Genomic DNA, 13368 nt, shown 5'->3' on the forward strand with positions numbered 1-13368 from the left:
CTGACTAGTGAATCAGCAAGAGGAATGGAGGTATGGACAACTGAGCTGACATTTGCCTCTCTGGGATCTTGTGTATGATAGTTCCTCTGTGGATGTTTGTGGGGTGAAAGAATGAAAGAGGAGCATATAAGAAGCCAGATTCTTTGGAGAATTGCCCTGGAGATCCATAACTGTGCCTCGTTTCTGCAGTACAGGGGGATGCCTGTCAGTGTCTCTCCTGCCGCTTGGTGATAAGCCAGATTATTCAGGTTAAAAGAGTAGGTATATAGATCTGAAAAAACAAAAAAACCTTGTACATTTTGCCTTTCCTGTAGAGGATAGTGTTGGAGTTAAAAGCATTTCTCTTTCTGCGGCCATCTTTCCCTGTCCCCTGATTTCTGGTCCCCCCACAGTCTGGGCAGGAGCCCAGGTGCTGCCTCTCATCCCTGCTTAACTCCTACACTCCACCCACAAGCTCGATTCTGCTAATTGCATCGCTATGCCACTCCTGGAACACAGTGTTGTTGGGGGACAAACCAAAGACCAATGTGATGGGGAGTATTTTTCCAGCACCTGTAAAGTGGCCTGCCGTGGAGCAGAACCTCAACTCAGAAGCTTTGGGTTCTTTCCTCCAGGCACCTCTTCCTTCACCACCACCACCACCCACTTCAGAATCCTCTTTTATTGGCCTCTTCCTTCCTCAAGGGTCCCCCAAAGTCTTTCATTTGTTGTTCATCGTCCCAGCACCTCAGATGTGGAGATGGAACCTGACATTCAGTGATCACGTGCCATGTGCCTGATGCTGCCAGATGCTCCTAGCCACGATCGCATTTCATTTCTTAGTGATCCACTCAGTAGAAAGTACCAGGGAGGGACCTTGCAGAAAAGCAAGATTCTAGTTAGGTAACGTGTTCAGGATCACACAGCTCTTTTTTTAATTTTTTTTATTGTGGTAAAAGTCACATAAAACACTGTTTTAACCATATTTAACTGTACAATTCAATGACATAAGTATATTCACATTGTTGTGCAGCTCTTACCATCAGCCCTCTCCCGAAGTTTTCACCTTCCTAAACTGAAACTCTGTCCCCATTAAACACTAACTCTCCATCCCCCACTGCTGCCCCTGGGCATGGCATCTACCAGTGTACTTTCTGACTCTGAATTTGACTATTCAATGTATCTTGTACAAGTGAAATAAGCAGTAGTTGTCTGCATCTACTGTATATTGGAATACATTTTAAAGGTTAACTTAGTATGTTCTACAAGCATGTTATACCTTCTTTTTTCTCACCCCATGTGCTATACAATAGGTTCTCATTAGTTATACAAAAGACCCTGATGCTGGGAAAGATTGAGGGCAAGAGGAGAAGTGGGTGACAGAGGATGAGATGATTGGATGGCATCACTGACTCAAAGGACACGAATTTGAGCAAACTCTGGGAGATAGTGAAGGACAGGGAAGCCTGGCGTGCTGCAGTCCCTGAGGTTGCAAAGAGTCAGACACGACTTAGGGACTGAACAATAATACATAGGAGGGGGTTTCCCAGGTGGCGCTAGTGGTTAAGAACTCACCTGCCAATGCAGGAACATAGGTGCTGGTTCGATCTTTAAGTGGGGAGGATGCCCTGGAGGAGGGCACAGCAACCCACTCCAGTATCCTTGCCTGGAGAATCTCCATGGACAGAGGATCCTGGCAGGCTACAGTCCATGGGCGGGGGGGGGGCGGGCGGGGGTGTCACAAAAAGACACAGCTGAAGCGGCTGATTACGCACACATACACAGTAAGACCATACAGCTGTTAAGGCAGAGGAACTTGGTAGCTACAGTCCATAGAGTTGCAAAGAGTCAGACACAACTGAAGCGCTTAGCTCACATGTATGCATGGTCCATGGATCCTCCCCTAGTCCTGTGCTGCTGATGTCTCTTCCATGTGGAGGGCATTCCAACTTCTGAATGGCAAGTTCCCTGTTCTCTAGAGCCCAGCTCAGGCACCACTCCTTTCAAACTCACCTCCAGATTCCCAAACTCACCTTGGTGAGCCTCCCCTGGAAGACATCACATTACTCCTGTCTGTGCATGAATGTGAAGATGCAACTTACTTTCTTTGCTGGGGACGGATTATATTGCAGTAGGATTTGAATTTTCAGTTCCTAATAGAGGACCTTATATGCAGTAAGCCAGCAGTGAATGAGTGCATCTGGGGAGCTCTTTTTCCTCCTTTAAAAAATTAAAAAAAAATTTTGGCCATGCGGGGCATGTGAAATCTTAGTTCTTCAACCCAAACCCCCTGCATTGGAAGCACAGAGTCTTAACCACTGGACTGCCAGGGAAGTCCACATCTGGGGAGCTTTGTGTGGTGAAAAGAGTTAAGTGAAGCTTCATCTCTCAACTTTACATGCTCACTTTGCTCGAAACAAGATTCAGCTGTAAAACAAACATCCTGGTTGCATTTGAGGGATGAGTGGTGGAGGATGTTTTTCTCAAGGATCTTAATTCTCCAACCAGGGATCGAACCCGTGCCCTGTGCAGTGTAAGTTACGCAAACTGAAAGTTGCTCAGTCATGTCTGACTCTTTGCGACCTCATAGACTATACAGTCCATGGAATTCTTCAGGCCAGAATACTGGAGTGGGTAGCCTTTCCCTTCTCCAGGGGATCTGCCCAACCCAGGGATCGAACCCAGGTCTCCCACATTGCAGGCGGATTCTTTACCAGTTGAGCCACAAGGGAAGCTGTATAAATGCAGATTCTTAACCATTAGACTGCCAGGGAAGTCCCTTAGGGAAGCTTTGAATTAATTTGGGGAAATGAAGACACACCAATGAGGGCAGGCAGTGGAGAACAGGCTGCTTAGGTGAAAGGCCGTCCACATCTGTCTCTCCAGATGGATGGTGATCTGTGTCCCTTGACCTTCATCAGGGGCTGCAGCTTTTCTGAGCCCATCCCCGGCATTCCCTGAGTCCCTATAGGTTGGGTCCTTTGGATAGAGGCCATCACTCCTGCTTTCATCACCAGGGGTTGGGGGACCTTGGCCACAATGGCAGCCGTCCCTCCTTGGTTCAGAGTCGGCTCAGAGCACCCATTTCCTGTATCACCAAAGACAGGCAGATGCTGGGGCCCTTGAGCAGAGAACGAGCGTGGGCTGCCATGACTTGCCTGCTCTACCACCGCCTCCAGCTCGATTCAGAGCCCCTCAGCAGCACGACAGTTCCCCAGGATGGGCACGGAGGCTGTCCTTACAGATGGCAGCTTGCGTTCCTGCTTCTGCCAATGTCTGTTGCTGCCCCAGAGTTTCTAAGTCCAGATCAGTGAGGAGCATCCAACTGGATGGGCATGGAAAACGGAAGAGGCAGCCTAGGAGGAGACCCCTGATCTGGATATCCGACAACCTAGATTTTTAACTGGGTTCTGCCAGGAGCTCACTGTGTGTTTATAAAGGAAAGGGGTTCATTCTTTATAAATGAACACTTTTTTTGATCATTTACTACAGATACATCAGGAATACACCTTCAGACACGGAAGTGCATGCAGAACACCAGCTGAGACCAGACAGGAGTACCTATTCAGCAGAAAAGAATATATAGAACCATGCAAAACTCAGTAGGATGACGGAACTAGGGGGAAAAACAGGAGTGTTAGTAGGATGCTGGCTAGCAACTGGTGTGCTAGCAACCAGGGCTGTGAGAAGTCAAAACCCATCCCCACCCCTATGGTCTGAGTCTCCATAAATCAGTACAAATCACGGTCAGAAAGGCTATGCAGAAGCATATATATATATATGTTTTTCCCAACTTTATTTTTTAAATTAATTAATTATGGCTGCACTGGGTCTTCATTGCTGCATGCACGCTTTCTCTAGTTGTGATATGAGAGCTTCTTATTGTGGTGTCTTCTCTTATTGTGGGGCATGAATTATAGGGTACGTGGGCTTCAGTAGTTGTGGTTCCAGGGCTCTAAAACATGGGCTCGTAGTTGTGGTGCATAGGCTTAGTTGCCCTGCTGCATGTGGGATCTCCCCAGACCAGGGGTCGAATCTGTGTCCCCTGCATTGGCAAATGGATTCTTAACCATTGGACAACCAGGGAAGTCTGCAGAGGTATTTTTGGAACATAGAAGATCAACTAACTCATCCTTCCTTGGAAAAGTGAGGGGGGATTTAACTGAGGAGGTAGCACCTGGGCTGGACCTTGACATTTCAATTCTCCTGGCAGATGGGAGTAAATTTATTGCGTCTTTGGAGAATGTTGTGCAGTGTGTTGTCAGTGGAATGAGGTCAGTGGGATGTGGAAAGGCATAAAGACAGAATATTGTATGTGAAGGTCTACCTGGGTCAGGAAGATCTCCTGGAGGAGGGCATGGCAACCCACTCCAGTATTCTTGCCTGGAGAATCCCATGGACAGAGGAGCCTGGTGGGCTACAGTTCATGGGGTCGCAAAGAGTCGAACACAACTGAAGCGACTTAGCATTACCCGTGTTTAACAGAGAGGGGCCGTTTTAGGCCATATGGATTTTGGACTCTAACCTGAAGGTTGGGGAGCAACTTGAATGGGCTGTTGCAGAAAGACCACAACTTGGAGGATGGATTGGAAGCATCAAAGATGAAGATTGATGCTGAGTGGAAGTGGCTTCTTCTCTGACAGGAAGGAATTTTTGAGGACCTCAACTGTGGAATCAGAGAAGGGGGTCAGACTAAATAATCCCTAAACCACCTAGGACTTTGGTCTCTTTTGCCCCTTTTGCACCCCACTCTGTTCCTATTTGGTCTCCTTGATGGACCATCTCCCTGGGAGGATGGAGTAGCTCATGATCCTTCTCCCCGTCAGGGGGACTTGTTTGAATTTTGACCCTATCCGATGTCCCTGTTTGTCATTCTTGTCTACCCAGCACTTCGGAGGAGACCACCTTATAGAAAGCTGTATTCTGCTTTGGGGTCCTTTCCACCCCCACCCCCACTGGGCCCCGATTCAGCTCTCCTCTCTGGCCTCGAACCCTGGGGCCCCTAGACTGGCAGTGGCAACCCTACCATCCTTCCCGTTACTCTTCCCAAGAGGAAGGAGAAGACCCCATGTCTCCTTGGAAGATGTTGACAAGCAGGAACTGGAAAAACAGATTAGGGGAAACTTGGGACCTTGGTCTGAGAGAGCAGAAGGTGAAATACTGGAAATGCAGGGCTGTCCCACAGAATGATCCAAGCCCCTTGATTTAAATATAGCTCAGTTCTATAAAAGGCAAACCTAAAACCAGAAGTACATGTCTACTCTTAATCCCTTCACTGTTGTCCCAGATGAGGGATGCTGTCCTCATCTTTGAAACTGTCATCCTGTGATTCTCGGGCCTGTAGACTTCAGCAGGGGCTTCCCTGGTGGCTCAGATGGTAAAGAAGTCACCTGCCAATGCAGGAAAAACAGGTTTGATCCCTGGGTCAGGAAGAGCCCCTGGAGAAGGAAACAGTAACCCACTCCAGTATTCTTGCCTGGGAAATCCCATGGACAGAGGAGCCTGGTAGGCTACAGTCTATGTGGTCACAAAAGAGGACACGACTGAGCAACTAAACAGCAAGATATCCACACAGAGATTTTGAGTACCTACTTGCTCTGTGCCCAGCTTCACGATGGCAGGGATAGGATACAGACACCCCGTGGCCATGTTCACAAGGAATCAGGAGACTGGTGTTTTAATCTAGCTGGGAAAGCAAACCAGACATAGAGAACAGAAAAGTTGAGTGGTTAAGAGGGCAGTTAAGATCAGGTGGGACATGACACAGACACCTTAGGACCTGAGGAGGAGCAGGTGGTCTGGGTCTCTTGGCTTCCCTCAAGCTGGGGCAAGATCCAGCCCAGATCTAGCTGGAGGCCTGACTGAGCTGGATAGCCCCTAGCCTCAGGGTGACATGGGGGCTGAGCAGACTTCACACTGTTCTCGCATGGGGCTCCATCCCTGTTTCCCAAATGTTCACTCTCTTTCTGCTATAACTATGTCTTACCTGAAATCTTTAGTATCTTCATGGAAAAAAGTTGCCTAGTGGGCTTTCCTGGTGGTCCAGTGGTTAAGAATCTGTCTTGCAATGCAAAGGACACCAGTTCGATCCCGAGTGCACATGCTGCAGAGCAGTTAAGCCTCCTGCGCCACAACTACTGAAGCCCACTCGCCTACAGCCTGAGCACCACAATGAAGAGTAGCCCCTACTCGCAGCAACTAGAGAAAGCTGGAGTGCGGCAACAAAGACCCAGCATAGCCAAAAAAGTCTTAAAAGTAGTCTAGTAACATAAATTGCTTCTGCATCAGTTCCACAAACAAAACAAGGACCTAAAACATCCAAACTTCACAGACAAAGCCCTGTTGGAAAGCAAGCTTGTGATTGAAGTGCCATCTTTGGCAGGATCAGAGCTGAGCCAGGAACTTATAAGAGACTGGTGAACATTAGCTTGGTTACTAATGCTGCAAGCAGGAAAGTGCTGTTTCTTCTGCAGTGAAGGACTTGATGATTTCTCAGGTACGTCTGTGGAGTCATTCCAGTGTTAGAGGGATCCATCTTCAGGCCAAGTAAATAGATGATCTGAGTTGGATGGGTGAAGATGGACTTCCCATATCTCAGCTTCCTGAGCCTTCAGTAGAGACATGGGCATTGTACTTGTCTAACATCCCAGATACTCAATATCCCACCTTGGTCACTAGTAGCTACAACATACTGCTGGTTGGGATGTCTATCGATAAACACAGTGGAGTGGCACTCTGTCACCAGTCAGTGACCCACACCCGCCTGCTTTTTCACTGTGAGTCCAGATTCTCCACTCACCCGTCAAGGTCCAGCCCAAAGGCTGCTTTCTTTTTAGGAATACACTTTTCTTCCACCAGTCGGAATTGTCCCTGATTCTCCATAGCCCTTTGCTTATAACTCTGTTGTGACATTTATTCCATCTTGTTATGCATTCATGAATGTCATGTATCTTGTCAGGTATTTGTGTTTTCTTCAGTTCCACTAGACTGTGAGCATCTCGTTAGCAGGGAATATGTCTGGTTCATTTCTCTAACATCAGGGACTAGTCTAGAGTGAAGCCCTGTTCAGAAACAGCTGTTAAATGGACAAACAGCAGCTTGACAGATAATATTCTCCCTGGTTTATCAGTTATATAAAATCAGTTGTGTAAAAGTAATCCTAAAACCAAAGGAGATAAGTGAAGGACAGGGAAGCCTGGCATGCTGCAGTCCATGGGGTCGCAGAGTCGGGCCTGTCTTAGCGGCTGAACAATAGCAACAATCCTAAAACCAGAAGGGGGAGGTGCCTGCTTCTGGGGCAACTTCCGGCAGAGGAACAGTGAAATGAAAGGTGTCCCAGTGGTTAGGATGCGATGCTTCCACTTAGTCCTTGATTTGGAACTAAGATCCTGCAAGCCATGTGGCATAGCCAAAAATACAAATAAAAAATAAAGGTCACTATAAGTTGGACTTGTATGGACACACAAGAGAAGGGTGTCCAATTGTCTCTTGGTCCTGACTCTCAAGACCAAAGGGACAGAAGTAGGGTATGTGTGCTAAGAATGCCCTCGCTTAGGTTATGGAAAGAGTTTGAGAATCAGAAGAGTTAGGGGTTGATTCTGAGCCAGCCTTTTTACAATCAATCAGTGTGTTCGTCGCTCAGTCGTGTCTGAGGATTCTTTACCGTCTGAGCCACCATTATACTTGCTTTATTAACCTAATGGGATTGTTCTTTGAACCAAATGAGATAAGAAATATGTGAGTTCCTTGAAAGCTCTCAAGTTTTGGAGAGTTTTGATAGTTACTGGACTATCAGGCATCCTTGTATCTTCCTCTTACTCTTGATCCTTACTTTTCTTTCATTCTTTCAATAACAAAATTCTCAAAAGAGCAGCCACTAAGGCCAGCTGAGAAGAGCTCAGCTAGTCTCCCTTTGAGTTCCCATTTAGGCCCAAAGACTAGAGACAAGATGGTAGAAAGGGAAGAAACATGGATTTTTGGCTTCTAAACTAGGTGACCTTGGGTGAATCACCTCAACTCTTGGAGCCTTGGTTTCCTCATCTGTGAAGTGGAGATGGTTTGTTGGTAAAGAATCCACCTGCAATGCAGGAGACACAGGTTCAATCCCTGGGTCGGGAAGATCCCCTGGAGAAAGAAATGGTAACCCACTGCAGTACTCTTGCCTGAAAAACCCCATGAACAAAGGAGTCTGGTGGGCTACAGTCAATGGGGTTGAAAAAGGACTTCAGTTCAGTTCAGTCGCTCAGTCATGTCCGACTCTTTGCCATCCCATGAATTGCATCACGCCAGGTCTCCCTGTCCATCACCAACTCCTGGAGTTCACTCAAACTCATGTCCATGGAGTCGGTGATGCCATCCAGCCATCTCATCCTCTGTCGTCCCCTTCTCCTCCTGCCCCCAATCCCCCCAGGCATCAGGGTCTTTTCCAATGAGTCAACTCTTCACATGAGGTGGCCAAAGTACTGGAGTTTCAGCTTTAGCATCAGTCCTTCCAAAGAACACCCAGGACTGATCTCCTATAGGATGGACTGGTTGGATCTCCTTGCAGTCCAAGGGACTCTCAAGAGTCTTCTCCAACACCACAGTTCAAAAGCATCAATTCTTTGGTGCTCAGCCTTCTTCACAGTCCAACTCTCACATCCATACATGACCACTGGAAAAACCATAGCCTTGACTAGACGGACCTTTGTTGGCAAAGTAATGTCTCTGCTTTTGAATATGCTATCTAGGTTGGTCATAACTTTCCTTCCAAGGAATAAGCGTCTTTTAATTTCATGGCTGCAATCACCATCTGCACTGATTTTGGAGCCCCCAAAAATAAAGTCTGACACTGTTTCCACTGTTTCTCCATCTATTTCCCATGAAGTGATGGGACTGGATGCCATGATCTTCGTTTTCTGAATGTTGAGCTTTAAGCCAACTTTTTCACTCTCCTCTTTCACTTTCATCAAGAGGCTTTTTAGTTCCTCTTCACTTTCTGCCATAAGGGTGGTGTCATCTGCATATCTGAGGTTATTGATATTTCTCCTGGCAATCTTGATTCCAACTTGTGCTTATTCCAGCCCAGCGTTTCTCATAATGTACTCTGCATATAAGTTAAATAAGCAGGGTGACAGTATACAGCCTTGACGTATTCCTTTTCCTATTTGGAATCAGTCTGTTGTTCCATGTCCAGTTCTAACTGTTGCTTCCTGACCTGCATATAGGTTTCTCAAGAGGCAGGTCAGGTGGTCTGGTATTCCTATCTCTTTCAGAATTTTCCACAGTTCATTGTGATCCACACAGCCAAAGGCTTTGGCATAGTCAATAAAGCAGAAATAGATGTTTTTTCTGGAACTCTCTTGCTTTTTTGATGATCCAGCAGATGTTGGCAATTTGATCTCTGGTTCCTCTGACTTTTCTTTTCTTTTTTTTTTCATTCATGAGACACCCTCAGACATTTTATTAGGGGCTTAGAAAGGGTCCTACAGGATCTTCCTCTGTGTTCCCAAGGGTTATGGCCCCAGGAATAGATCAGATCTGGAAGTAGGACAAGGTGACATCACCGTGGATCTCCACCAAGTCCACCCTCTGGAAGGCTGAGAGGCTATGGGAGAAGTCGAAGAGGTGCTGGCCATTGGCATACACCTTGAAGCGATCTGCACCACAACGAATGGACAGATCAAAGAACTGTCCAGGACCGAATGGGTTGTAGGGGACCTTCCTCTCCTCAGATCCCCAAGAGCCATTCAGAAAGCTGTTCCGAACCACAGCGCCCTCGGTCACGCGGGGGTTAATGTGCAGAGCCACGTCCCCAGAGGATCCCACCTTGAAGTTGATGACAAAGCTCTTGGCTGTGGGGGGTATGTAGCCCTTGATAATGATGGTTCTTCGAGCTATGAGCCCCCCCTTGCAGTCTCCCATTAAATGGCACGGGTGGGTTGAAGGCTGGGGGTCCCTCCATGGTAGGCAGTCTGCTTTGTTGTTGATATTACTGTCCGGGACTTGGGTACGCCTTAGCAGGCATGGGCATCTGGTTTGAGGGGGGCTGGCCTCCAATGAAGTTAATTGATTGAAGCATCAGGTCGCCATCCACATGCAGGTGGGTGACCATCTGCAGCGGGATCCGGTGCTTAAACTCATGGAAGGGAGTCCCATTCACCACCACCTTGAAGTGCTCCATCATGACCATGAACACCAGCTCGAAGGCCGCACCCTTGCGGAAGGGCATGCTCATTTTCCTCTCCTCGTTGCCCCACGAGCCGTTCTGCTTCGAGTTCAAGACCACCTTATCCCAACCATCAAAGCGGGGATTGAAGTGGAAAGCAACGTCTGCCCCTTGGCCCTGCCCCACCTCGAAGTTCACGAAGAACCTCTTCATGTGCTCGCTAGCCACTCCTTGCATGTAAATGGACATTCCAACTCTGAGACCTCCTGGGATGGGGTTGTGGTAGGGCAGTGTCGGGTTGTAGGTAGGCTGGTAGCCTGGTGCAGGGACAAAGGCCATCTTTAGAGGCTGGGCTGGTGACTTCTCCTGTGAGAAAAGCTGCAGGAGTCGTGTATGGTGGCAGCTAGCAGGTGGTGGGTGGCTCTTTTTTTTTTTTTTTTGGTGGGTGGCTCTTATAGCTGAGGATAAGGGTGTGGCTGGCAGGGCAGGGTCCATGGTGGGGTCTGTCTTCTGCACATCCCAGGCTCCCTTCTCTTACCAGCCTCCCCTCTGCCTTTTCTAAAACCAGCTTGAACATCTGAAAGTTCATGGTTCACATATTGCTGAAGCCTGGCTTGGAGAATTTTGAGCATTAGTTTACTAGTGTGTGAGATGAGTGCAATTGTGCAGTAGTTTGAGCATTCTTTGGCATTGCCTTTCTTTCTTTGACCTTTTCCAGTCCTGTGGCCACTGCTGAGTTTTCCAAATTTGCTGGCATATTGAGTGCAGCACTTTCACAGCATCATCTTTCAGGATTTGAAATAGCTCAACTGGAATTCCATCACCTCCACTAGCTTTGTTTGTAGTGATGCTCCTAAGGCCCACTTGACTTCACATTCCAGGATGTCTGGCTCTAGGTGAGTGATCACACCATCGTGATTATCTTGGTCGTGAACATCTTCTTTGTACAGTTCTTCTGTGTATTGGGGAACAGTACCCACTCTAGGATTCTGGCCTAGAGAATTCCATGGACTGTATAGTCCATGGGATCGCAGTGAGTCGGACATGACTGAGTGACTTTCACTTCACTTCTGTGTATTCTTGCCACCTCTTCTTAATATCTTCTGCTTCTGTTAGGTCCATACCATTTCTGTCCTTTATTGAGCCCATCTTTACATGAAATGTTCCCTTGGTATCTCTAATTTTCTTGAAGAGATCTCTAGTCTTTCCCATTATGTTGTTTTCCTCTATTTCTTTGCATTGATAGCTGAGGAAGGCTTTCTTATCTCCTCTTGCTATTCTTTGGAACTCTGCATTCAGATGCTTATATCTTTCCTTTTCTCCTTTGCTTTTCACTTCTCTTCTTTTCACAGCTATTTGTAAGGCCTGCCCAGACAGCCATTTTGCTTTTTTGCATTTCTTTTCCATGGGGATGGTCTTGATCCCTGTCTCCTGTACAATGTCATGAACCTCCGTCCATAGTTCATCAGGCACTCTATCTATTAGATCTAGTCCCTTAAATCTATTTCTCACTTCCACTGTATAATCATTAGGGATTTGATTTAGGTCATACCTGAATGGTCTAGTGGTTTTCCCTACTTTCTTCAATTTAAGTCTAAATTTGGCAATAACGAGTTCATGACCACAGTTAGCTCCCAGTCTTGTTTATGCTGACTGTATAGAGCTTCTCCATCTTTGGCTGTAAAGAACATAATCTGATTTCGGTGTTGACCATCTGGTGATGTCCATGTATAGAGTCTTCTCTTGTGTTGTTGGAAGAGGGTGTTTGCTATGACCAGTGTGTTCTCTTGGCAAAGCTCTATTAGCCTTTGCCCCGCTTCATTCCGTACTCCAAGGCCAAATTTGCCTGTTACCCCAGGTGTTTCTTGACTTCCTAGTTTTGCATTCCAGTCCCCTATAATGAAAAAGACATCTTTTTTGGGTGTTCTAAAAGGTCTTGTAGGTCTTCATAGAACTGTTCAGCTTCTTCAGCATTACTGGTTGGGGCATAGACTTGGATTACTATAATTTTGAATGGTTTGCATTGGAAATGAACAGAGATCATTCTGTCATTTTTGAGATTGCATCCAAGTACTGCATTTCGGATTCTTGTTGACCATGATGGCTACTCCATTTCTTCTAAGGGATTCCTGCCCACAGTAGTAGATATAACGGTCATCTGAGTTAAATTCACCCATTCCAGTCCATTTTAGTTCGCTGATTCCTAGAATGTCGACATTCACTCTTGCCATCTTCTGTTTGACCACTTCCAATTTGCCTTGATTCATGGACCTAACATTCCAGGTTCCTATGCAATATTGCTCTTTACAGCATCGGACCTTGCTTCTATCACCAGTCACATCCACACCTGGGTATTGTTTTTGCTTTGGCTCCATCCCTTAATTCTTTCTGGAGTTATTTCTCCACTGATCTCTAGTAGCATATTGGGCACCTACTGACCTGGGGAGTTCCTCTTTCAGTATCCTATCATTTTGCCTTTTCATACTGTTCATGGGGTTCTCAAGGCAAGAATACTGAAGTGGTTTGCCATTCCCTTCTCCAGTGGACCACATTCTGTCAGACCTCTCCACCATGACCTGCCAATCTTGGGTGGCCCCACATGGCATGGCTTAGTTTCATTGAGTTAGACTGTGGTCTAACTCAAGGCTGTGGTCTGTGTGATTAGATTGACTAGTTTTCTGTGATTATGGTTTTAGTGTGTCTGCCCTCTGATGCCTCTCGCAACACCTACCATCTTACTTGGGTTTCTCTTACCTTGGACGGTGGCTGAGAGGAGCAACCCCACGTCCAAGGAGTAGTGGTTGCGCGGGCGCAGGAGGGCCAAGAGGAGCTACTCCCCGTTCAAGGTCAGGAGGGGCGGCCCTGAGGAGATACCCCTTGTCCAAGGTAAGGAGCAGCAGCTGTGCTTTGCTGGAGCAGCCATGAAGAGATACCCCACCTCCAAGGTAAGAGAAAAAGTACTTAGTGACTAAAGAAAAAATGTAGAGATAATAATCTTTACCCCACCCACTTCCTAGGGCTCCTGGGAGGGTCAGATGAGACAATGAACGTGACAGTGCCTCGTAAACTGTAAGTAAAAGTGAAAGTAAAGTTGCTCAGTTGTGTCCGACTCTTTGTGACACTATGGACTGTAGCCCACCAGGCTCCTCCTCTGTCCACGGGATTTTCCAGGCAAGAATACTGGAGTGGGTTGCCATTTTCTTCTCCAGGGGATCTTTCTGACCCAGGGATCGAACTCAGGT

The 13368-nt window shown here is 47.0% G+C and overlaps 1 pseudogene across 1 annotated transcript; it reads right to left on the reverse strand.

Annotated features, from left to right (window-relative positions):
- Positions 1-8352: 8352 nt before the first annotated feature.
- LOC147345514 (galectin-4 pseudogene) lies at positions 8353-10533 on the reverse strand (annotated as a pseudogene). The gene has a single exon (XR_015154849.1). The product of XR_015154849.1 is annotated as a galectin-4 pseudogene (transcript).
- Positions 10534-13368: the final 2835 nt, after the last annotated feature.

The sequence above is a fragment of the Bos grunniens genome, chromosome 25 (assembly GCF_055505025.1).
Source record: "Bos grunniens cultivar Pamir isolate PY7600 chromosome 25, Bosgru_T2T1.0, whole genome shotgun sequence".
NCBI classification, from domain to species: Eukaryota; Metazoa; Chordata; class Mammalia; order Artiodactyla; family Bovidae; genus Bos; species Bos grunniens.